Below are 11,247 nucleotides of genomic sequence, written 5' to 3'. Positions count from 1 at the left end.
TCACGATCGCACCTTTGTGGAATCGAAGAATCGAACCCTTGCTCGTGTGCTGGTACACTTGGACACCCGTGAAGGACTGGAGGAAAAGATTACATTACAGTGGGGGAAATACAGCAGGACTCAGATTCTGGATTATGAAGGCGTCCCGTTTCGATGCAGACGGTGTCATCAGGTGGGACACCTCTACAAAGATTGCCCGCTCAACAAAAAACCAGAGGACTCCCCCAAGGCCACTCCCATCCCATCAAGAGGAGCTTCTCCGGTCATCTCTCATCCACCTCCGGGGTCTACACCTGCCGCTCAAGCTACTCCACAAAAATCCGGGACGATGGGACTCGGCTCTTTCTCTCCGCCGATGACCAGGGCTCGTGCTGCAGCAGAAGCCGCACACGCCTCGGGTATCGCTCTTATCCCTACCTCCATTATTCTTGATAGCTCTTCATCTATGGTTGTATCTACTGCATAGATCACTATGGCTCATTGCAACATGTCGACCCCCCCCCCATCGTCACTGCTGTTCCATCTTCTTTTCCTCACTCATCTACCTCCACCTCGCCGTCTTCCTCTGGGAAATCTACCTCCCACCCATATTTTCTCCGTCCTCGTTCCCACTCCATGGATACGCCAAGCCATCAGGTCGGGTTAGGGTTAGCTTCTCCGGGCCCGGGACCTATGACCACCAGAGGTAGAAAGACTGAACTATCCAAAGCTATTCTGCGGGCTGGGGCGGAGGTCGCCTCCGGTCGACAATCCACTCTTGATGGGGTCCTTAGAGCAAATTTTACCCCGCGAAGCGTTCCCCCATGAAATTTTTATCCTTTAATTGCAGGGGCATGGCTAGTGCCCCCAAGAAACTAGCCCTTCGGAGACTCTTTGAGGTTGAGCCGTCTGATATTATTTTGCTTCAAGAGACTCTAGGTCTGGCCGAGAATATCACACACTCTCTGCAAGCTCTGGCCCCGAGATGGAAGTTTTTGGCTCTTGATGCTGTGGGGAGATCAGGGGGATTGGCTATCAGATACAACCCTAGAACTATCAGGGTTGATGCATCCTGGGGAGGAACTGGATTCATGGGTATCGATGTTTTCTCTGCTAAACTTGGCAAAACCCTCCGAATTGTGAATGTATATGGCCCTTGCCACCAGAGGGAAACGTTTTGGTCTCACCTCTTAAACCTCTCTTTATTGACCCCTGACCACACCATTCTGGGTGGGGATTTAAATTTTTCATTGGGCTTCAGTGAATCCTGGGGATCTTCGGCTCAGGTTGATGCCATTACTGAGTTCATGAAAAACATCTTGGAACAGACCAATTTTATGGACGTCCCCATGCAAAAGCCTCTGCCCACTTGGAGGAACAGGAGAGTGGGTACAACGGCATTAGCCCGCAGACTTGACAGATTCTTGTTGAAGGGCCCACTTTTACAGCATCTTCATCATTACAAGCAATGGGTCGGTTCGGGGGGTATATCTGACCACTCCCCTATTTATCTGGAAATCCTTGGCCCTCTCCAGAAGCCGAAAGCTCCTTTCAAATTCAACCATACATGGTTGCAGGACCCGGGCTTCATAAAATTGGTTACTGACTTCTGGGTTGCAAACCCCATCGATAGAGAGGCATCCCTGGCAAAAGGTTTTTGTAAAAACCTCACCATGCTGAAGCATCTGGCTATCAATTGGGCAAAGGATAAGCATAGCAGGGAAAACGCTCAGCTCAACCTCATTGAAGCTGAGCTATGCTCCCTTTTGGATGATCGGAATTTGGGTTTCATCTCAGGAGAAGAAAAGGCACGTTTGATCGAGCTGGAAAACCAAAAGGCTCATATTCTCAAATTAAGGGAGGAAACTCAAAGACTGAGAAGCAGAGCCATTTGGTTAAAAGATGGTGATGAAAACTCAAAATTCTTTCAAAATTATGCAAAGGGAAGGAAAGTCACAAATACTATATGGAATCTCCCTCTCCCAGAGGGAGGACATGCAGACTCTTTCAACAAGCTCTCCCAGCTCGGTACATCTCACTTCAGGAGCATTTACAGGAGTCCACCAGGCACAAATCTGGCTGAGATCATCAATGTGGCAAATCATTTTCCCAGATTTGTAAATGGGGAGGATACTGATGATCTCACGGCTCCTGTCACCACTGGGGAATTGGAAAGCACATTAAAGTGGTTCAAGAAAGATAAAAGCCTAGGCCCGGATGGTTGGACAATTGAATTCTATCTAGCTTTCTATGACCTATTGGGACAAGACCTGCTGAGGGTGGTGGAGGAGAGAAGATCATCTGGTTGTCTATATCATGCTATTAACTCTACTTTCATTGCCCTCATTCCTAAGTCTGACACCCCATCCTCCTTTGATGACTATCGCCCCATATCTTTGTGCAATTGCCTCTACAAGATCATCTCCAAGATTATTGCAAATCGCCTCAGACCCATCCTATCTAAGCATATTGCCCCCCAGCAATTTGCTTTTCTTGAAGATCGACAGATCCATGAAGCTATCGGTTCTGCCCAAGAAGCCCTGCATTCCATATGGTCCAAACATCTCAAAAGCATCATCCTTAAGATCGATCTGTCAAAAGCTTTTGACCGGGTCAGCTGGCTTTATATCAAAATGCTCCTCATTCATCTGGGTTTCCCTCTTATTCTCATCAACTGGATCATGGCTTGTGTCACCACCCCTACTTTCAGTGTCCTCATCAATGGATCGGCCTCCCATTTCTTTCACTCTGAAAGGGGTCTCAGACAGGGTTGCCCCCTATCTCCTCTCTTATTCCTCATTGTCATGGAAGGGTTGAGCAGATTAATCATTACTGCTAAGAGAGATGGATCCCTCAGTGGTCTCAAGATCACTGATGACTATTACCTCACTCATCTGTTATTTGTGGACGATGTTCTTATCCTGCTGGATGGCAGCATCAGAGACTCACTGGCTTTCTCCCGAATACTTCATCTTTTCTCGAGTGCTACTGGCATGCTTGTAAACCAGCAAAAATCCACTATTACTTTTGCCCGCACCTCAGTCCATGAATCTTAGTATGCTCATCAGGTTTTCCCTTATAGCATCCATCCTATGGACAAAGGACTAAAATATCTGGGGTACTGGTTAAAGCCCTCGTGTCAAAGGATAGCAGATTGGGTCTGGCTTGTCACAAAATTGGAGAAAAGGCTCACCTGTTGGAGTCACAGATACCTATCCAGAGCAGGTCGGTTAGTGCTTATCAAAACTGTCCTGGAAGCAACCCCAGTCTTCTGGATGGCTCTTGCTTGGATCCCCATACATATTCTAGCTCGCCTTCAGAAATTATGCAACAGATATCTCTGGGCCAGTAACCAGGACAAACACATCTTTGCCTGGATTGGCTAGCAAAAGATTGCCCTACCTAAGAGATGGGGGGGATGGGGTCTAAAAGATCTTCCACTATTTGCACAAGCCCTTGCGGCCAAAATGAGCTGGTCCCTGCTGACTAGTCAGAACCTATGGTCCCGACTATCATATCAAAAATATATCTGGCCCCAAGATCTGTTGGAATGGGTCAGGCTCCCTAGCTGGCAAAAATCAGGCATTTCATCTGTATGGAAGGCGTTTCTACATTCATTACCTCTAATCAGAGACAACCTGGTATGGAGGATCAATGATGGATCCCTGGCTCGAATAGGATTGGATCCTTGGATCGGCAGTGGAGGTAGGCATATCCTCTCTCAAGACCTCATCAGATATCTACACTCTCGAGAGATCAAAGTATTTGCACATATTGCAGACCAACAAAACTCAGGGGTTTTTAATCAGGCATGGAGGTCGGCGCATCAGATGGACCTTCCACACAGATGGCATCAGGAATGGCAGGATTTCAGAGCTGCCTTAATTGAATCCCATATCAGAATTAAAGAGGGTCCGGACGAACTTATATGGAGTCAGGCTGAGAATGGTATATACACCCCAAAGGTCGGATACACTGTTCTAAACATACATAAAAAACCGGATATCATCCCGTCTTGGTGGTACAACATCTGGAAGCTTACGGCGCCGCCAAGAACCAAGCTGTTTTTCTGGTGTATGCTGAGGAACAAGGTACCTACAGGGGAGCAACTCTCGCATAGAGCTTTTCAAGGACCAACCTGGTGCATACTGTGCAAAGGAGCATCAGAATCCACAGAGCACCTCTTCCTGCGCTGCAGAGCTATACTGGACCTGTGGAGCTCTCTATCAAATTCAATTACATTCAACGGGCATTGGGAAGGAGCAGACCTGAATTCTGCATGGGAAGAATGGACGCAGAGGCACAAAGGATCGAAGAGCTTAAACCTTCCGATTCTCGTCAATTGGCATATTTGGAAAGCCCGTAATTGCCATATCTTTGACAACAGGCCTGTTCACTGGCCTCTGATCGAGGCTGGGATTATTGCTGCATTTAGGGAGCTTCCAGACCCCCCGCCACCCAAAGAACGCCATCCACACCCACCTCCGTGTATTGACACAAATACACCTTGGGCCTTCTTTGATGGGGCTGCTAACCAACAAGGTTGCGGTGGAGGTTTCATCTTATACATCAATGCTCATCATTACTACAAAGTAAAACTGGGCCTGGGTGCCGAAACCAACAACTATGCTGAGCTCATAACCTTGCGCCACTTACTACATTTCTCTCTGAGTCACCATTGCACTAGAATAAACATCTTCGGGGATTCAAAAATTATAATAAATTGGTTCAATGGCATATCTGATTGTCACATACACACACTCAGCATCATTCTAAATGAAGTTTTTATTTTCAAAGCAGCTTTTAACAACATCACTTGCTCTCATATCTACAGGGAGCATAACAGCCATGCTGACAAATTATCTAAGGAGGCCGCGCTGATGAACAGGGGTGTGTGGGAGATTACCGAGCTGCAAGGGAAAAATGAATACTAGTACTATCACCGGCCATACATAGATCAAAGATATCAGCGTGACCCTGGTCACTGAACAGGGTGCATTTTGTCTTGTTTTTTTTGCTATCTATCTGAACAACACAAATGATATTTTTTGAAATGTCACAGAAAAAGCATGTGAGCCTAGAAAGGCTAAATGTATAGACACAGTTTTGACAGTATATAACAACGAACTATAGCAGATTGCCCTGCGAGGTATATCTGGCTGATAGATACACATAGCTTATCATATGTATTTTTCTCTTATGATCATTGTCCATAGTGGCAAACAGCATATGCGTAAAGCATCTACAATATGTAATTTTTCCAATGTAATGAAAAATTACGGATTTTTCCAGAGGAAAAAAAAAACAAAATCCTTATTCAAAGAATGTGGATCTCCAAAAAAGTACCAACTCCCAAGAAAAAGGTGTAAAAATGAAATCCCTTGCCACATGAAGTTCCAAAAGTGGCCTTCTATACAAATCTCAAAATTAGTAGAATATCTTTTAGAATTTGAGATATTTAAGGTGCAACCAACATATAACATGAGGTGGTACTAAAAGTCACACCTAAATGATGTGAATGAATAAGGAGTTTATTTAAGGGGGAAATCTCTTGTTACAATATATTCAAATACCAACACAAGATATTATTCAAAGGAGTCACCATTATATATTGGAGATGAAGAGGGTGATAAGGAATTCTACAAAAATAAGGCCACCTAACCATAATCAATATAAATATAATTATATTAGAGCATGCTTCTACAAACCCTAACCTAAGTGGTATTGAATATTGTTCTCAACCATGAAATCCATGCTTGAAGGGGTTTCATCCGCCACACCAAATTCAAAAATAGCCTTTGGAAGGTTGGTAGATTAAATCAAGAAATCGAAGGAAGGCAGGCAGGCCCACGGATAAGAAATATATGGGAAGCATGGATATTGAGGTGAAATAGATGGTATAAAGAGGCTGGCAATATGCCGAAGGTCTCTAGGTATCAAAAGGTCTCTAGGTATATTGGTATCAAGGTCAATGGTCAATCAAAAAACCAGATGGGCCATTGTCAGGAGGGATCTATATGCTCACACTTTTGCTTAATGAATGATTTTTCAGTATGGCACTCCAACTATTAAACCTTTACCCTTGTCTTGCCTTTTTATTACTATACATTACCTTTAGAGCTAGGCATGGCATGTTTTGACCACTTGCCTTTAGGAATAGGAAACAAAGGTTTAGCCCTCACAATTTGTGAATGGATTGTGTAAAGTGTTGATGATCCCCCTTCCCATATAATTGTCATGCAACATGGCTCTAGCTATGGTAAACCAAGGTTTAATAGTACAGTTCATTAGGATCAAGCCATCCAAAAGCGTAATAATGATATGGATCTAGAAAAGTTGGAAAAAAATGATCAAAGGGTAATCTTACTCGTTTTCTCTATGGGAGAGGGTTTATGCCTTCTTGTTTGAAATAAAGGGAGATATATTTGATCTTCAAGAGTGGGCCATACTTATATGGAACTAGATGCATATATCTCAATCAATAGATGCTTGAATTTAATTTGAAACATTGCATTCCTATAACTGTTCACGTCTAGGTCCACTTACCCCATTTTCCATTGCAATTCTAGATAGAAGATACCATCAGAAGCATAGAAAATGCTTTGGGAAAATATATAGATATATTTGAACCAAAAGCTTATATGTTTACCTATACAAAAGTCTATGTGGAGGTCAACCTAGAAAAGGGAATTTGAGATGCAATTTTACTAATGATGGATAGTGGACTCATATGTAAGCAATGAATCATGGACAATTTCCATTTAAGTGAAAATGGCATGAGTATGGCCACTTTGCAAAAAAATTTAAGTCAAATAAGTAGCAGCAATGCGTTAAGTAATAAAAGGAAGAGTAATGGAAAGCCACAAAAACAAATAAGCCAAAAAATAAACCCACTCAACCAGAGGTTTCTAGAGGGAATAAAGCAGTCACTAAATCATCAAAATATTTAGGACAAACTTAGATCAAGCAAGCAGGTTAGATCCGAAATCTACAAATAATCCAAGGGAGAAGGATTAAAATAACCTCAAATAGGTTTGGAGTTTTGGCACATATTAATAACATGACATATTTAGAACTAGTAGTAGCAACCAAAAATGACATTCACTTACCATCCGTCCAATCCCCTATCATGGATGAAGTAATGTGCGTCCCAAATCTATCCACTCAACCACCTATTTGGTAAGAAATAGGACCATCCAATAATGAAGAAGGGGGAATTTTGGAAAATCCAAAGGAAGTTGAAGATTAAAAAGATCGTGCCCAATAGTACATAGGCATTCAAACAAGGAAGAGAGCACATAAATGGTTTTATGTACATGCACTGAAATAGGTAGGTCATGAAGAAAAATATGTCAAGAAAGTTGGAAGGAAGCCCTCAAAATATCTGAGGGAAGAAATACAAAATAAACAAAGAGATCCATGAACACATCAATTGATTGAAATTTCATTTGGCCTTGGGATGAGAACAACCAAGAACATTGAAGCATCACATTCACCCCAAGGTGGGGGCCCCCAAAAGATACTTGCAAATAATGTAATTAGTTTCATGGGATTGTAGAAGTATGGGTAGTAGGATAAAGCAATTTTCACTTAGAGATATTATCAAGCAAGAAAAATTCCTTTTCCTCATCATCTATGAGACTAAATTAGAGGAGAAAGAAACTATCCAAATAAGGAAAACACTTTGAAAAATAGGAGAAGTAGAAGGATCTAGCTCTAAAGGTATGTTTGATGGAATTTACACAATTGGGAATAAGTTAGTTTTTATTTTGGATATATTTTAAAAGTTAACATTGGATTATAACCAACTTTATACATCATCAAATTGATTAAAAATATAATATAATCAATGTATATATGTTGATGAGCTACAAGGAAAAATTAGAATGTTATGAGTCCCTCATAAAGCTTAGGGACACACACTTCCATCAAAACAATGTGGTTGCAAGAGGTTTCAATGTTACATTGAATCACAATGAAAAAAAAGGTGGAAGTATAGTAAAACATCCCTTTAGGTAAAAAATGGAATATTTCATCTCCATTTGAGATATAGTTGATATCAAACCAACAAGAGGTTTGATCACCTAGTCAAATACAAGAGTAGGATCGACTCACATAACAACTCATTTTGATCACTTTCTCATCCAAAGTGACCTCCTTCTCTCAAATCACACCTTATCTTCAAGGATCTACCTTGGGTGGCTTCAGACTACTAGCTCATAGTGCTCTTGATTGAAAAAATTAGATAAGAGAAGGATAAGTGGAGGCTCTAATCACATATGTTTGGCTTATATTGGAGGATAGTAATACTTCATATTTCCATAAGTAAGCAAAGGCTAGGCTCCAAATAATAATTTAATGGAAATAAAAAAGAGGATGGCACAATGTTGAATAACTCTAAAAAGATCAATATGGAAACCATAAAGAATTTTGAGGGACTTACTTTGAAAATGAAGGAGAAAGTACTAAAACAACCACTGCAAAGATTGAAAGTTTTCCTCCCCTAATTTCAATGGAAGAAAATGATGATCTAACAAAAGTGATATTAGAAGAAGAGATCATCGAAGTGATATGGGGATTGAAACTATATAAGGCTCATGGATTAGATGGATTTACAATACATTTTACCCAACATTGCTAGAACATTATCAAAATCAATTTCAAAGAAATGTGGAAATTTGTTCAAAACACTGGAAAACTTGGGGGAAGCACAACCTTTTTGACCCTGTATTGGTACTCAATTTTTTCATTTAAAAAGCACTTAAACCATATCCCTCAATGTAGATTTTCATACACTTTGAACAAATTTGCCTTCAATGTAGAAACTTAAAAGAAGACGAGGTATTCACTATTTTATTTTTATTTTTTAGTAATTAGCAAGTTAAAATGTTGTTGTTGTTTTTTTTTTTTTTTGTTTTTTGTTGTTTTTTTTTTCTTTTTCATAGTTTTTAGGAATAAATTAATTTTGGTAATTCTTGATTTACTGAGTTGATTGTATAAATTTCCAGGGAAATAATGCACATGGGTTTCAATCCTCATTTTCATGGCATGGTTTGGTTTCCCTTGGATATGTAGAAGGTGAATTGAAAACCTCTGGTCAATGATCTAGTCAGATGAGTGCCAAGAAGCCAAATAGCACAACAACAAAGATCCAACATTGAGATTCCTCTAGAACACGGGTTCAAAGTCGAGATCACGTTCTTCAAGGATTGAATTGCCTAAATTTAGAGACCATATCACTATCTTATTACTCCAAGAGAGGTATCATAGCTCTGTTTTTATATTTTAGTTTGTATAAATAACAATATGGAGTAGAAGAAAAGATGCCATTGTATACATGAAACTATTGTTTAGTTCTATACAATTTATTTTATCTCTCTTAATATATTAGTTTGAGCTCCATAAAATAGTAGTCTTGCTATGCATATGCCAACTCTAGAGGGTCCCCATGCATTGGACATGTGGATTATTATTTTTATGTGAGTTTTCTCTATTTTCATTATATAGATTTATGTTTGGTAAATGTTATGTATTCTTCTAAGTTTTTTGTTATCTATTAATTATTTACGTTTTCTTTGATATATCATATAGTTTGATTTGATGTAGCTTAGTTTTAGCTCAAGCTTGAATCTTCCCCTTGGAGTGGTCTTCAAAGTAATGTTATCAATGCTATTTAGTCACATAGTTGTGATAAAGTGCTGTAACTTTCCTTTCTATTAGGGGGACCATAGAGGATGCTAGTTAAAATATTGAATCATGACCTCATATTTGTCATGTTATTAGTTAAATAACCCTTTGTTTGATGATTTTTTCCTAAATATATTTTTGATCATAATTAACAAAGTAAACATATACTGTTGTATGGGCCATTCATCCATAGAGGCAATGAAATCCCGCAACATGATTTTCTACCAATGAAGCTATGACAGGCTCAAATTGAAAAATTATGCCTTTCATTTACTCTTTTACATTGTTAAATTAGAATTCATGTTTGTAGAGAAATGAGATTTACATTGTAGTAGTCTAGTTTTGAAGAAGGTATTTTGTATTTTTTTTAACTGTAGTATTTGATTTAAATTTCATTTTCATTTCTAACATCTTTTGAGATATGGACTAATAATTAAGTGACACCTTGGGAAAAATACTAAACTAATTATTCACATATAGTGATTGAACTTCACAAGCTTACAAACCCTAATTTATAAATTGGTGTCTCAAATTATGAAAATATGATTGTTGACATTTTGGTGCCATTGTTGAGGAATTGCAATTGGAATTAGCTTTAGGAAGTTATAATTCATTTTCTGCAATTTGTTTTAATATAAATGTTTAGGAAAAGGAGAAGTGAATGTAGTAAGACACGAGGTAAGAACCAACACATTCACTTTAGTGAGTACTCACGAAGCCTCTCCTTTTTTATATATGCATAAGTTAATTAGATATAGGGATAGTAAAGGTTGATTTGTAAGAAGAGGAATTACATTTATTGAAACAAATCCTCCCCCACACAACTACTAATTTAACCCTAAGAAATCAATGTTGAGAAGTGTAGAAAGAAAGGCTCAATTTGACTTTTCCTTGGTCAGATTGAGAAAATTTGAATTTCCACATCAGTAGAAAAATTGGAGGCAGTTAACTTGTGTGACATGGATCTTGTCACTTAGTTAGCTCAGTAAATTTGAGTTAGAGGGCATGGAGTTTGGTTAAGCACGTGCAATTGCTAATTTGTAGCAATCAAGGTATGTTATTTCCACTTGTATTCAGTTAAACTAGTTTTAACAGTTAATGGAACTGGTGGAAGGTTAGTTGTGCAGTGGGACAACATTATAACTCAATGATCATCTAGTTAACTGATCAATCAACCTGAAATAGCTAGTGCATGCAGAGAATTCAAGTTCCCCATATGTGGTGGAGATTCCAGGGTAGTGTAACATTAGTTGTAGACTAGTCTTGAGTGTACAGGTGTTGCATACAGCAAGATGATCAATCCTTAGGAATTGCGCAATTAATTGGAGGAAAAAATCCTAAAAGATAGGGGCTAATTCCTCAGGATTTGTGTGAGGAAATAAGGGTTCAAGAAGATGCAGAAATTGACTAAGTCTGGGTCAGAGATTCTCATTGAGCACAGAGATAGGTTATTCACTTACAGGTTGAGCTTAGAGCGAGATAGGAATTGTAATACATTCTCTATTCATATGATTAATGCAAGTAGGATTAAGGGGTTTTTAGCAGTTGCTTTCCCCTAGAAAAATACTATGCATGTGTGTT

The sequence above is a fragment of the Pinus tabuliformis genome, chromosome 5_1, assembly GCF_031772625.1.
Source record: "Pinus tabuliformis cultivar Carrire ecotype Pingquan chromosome 5_1, CPIR1, whole genome shotgun sequence".
In the NCBI taxonomy this organism is placed as follows: domain Eukaryota; kingdom Viridiplantae; phylum Streptophyta; class Pinopsida; order Pinales; family Pinaceae; genus Pinus; species Pinus tabuliformis.
This window is presented reverse-complemented; position numbering follows the sequence as displayed.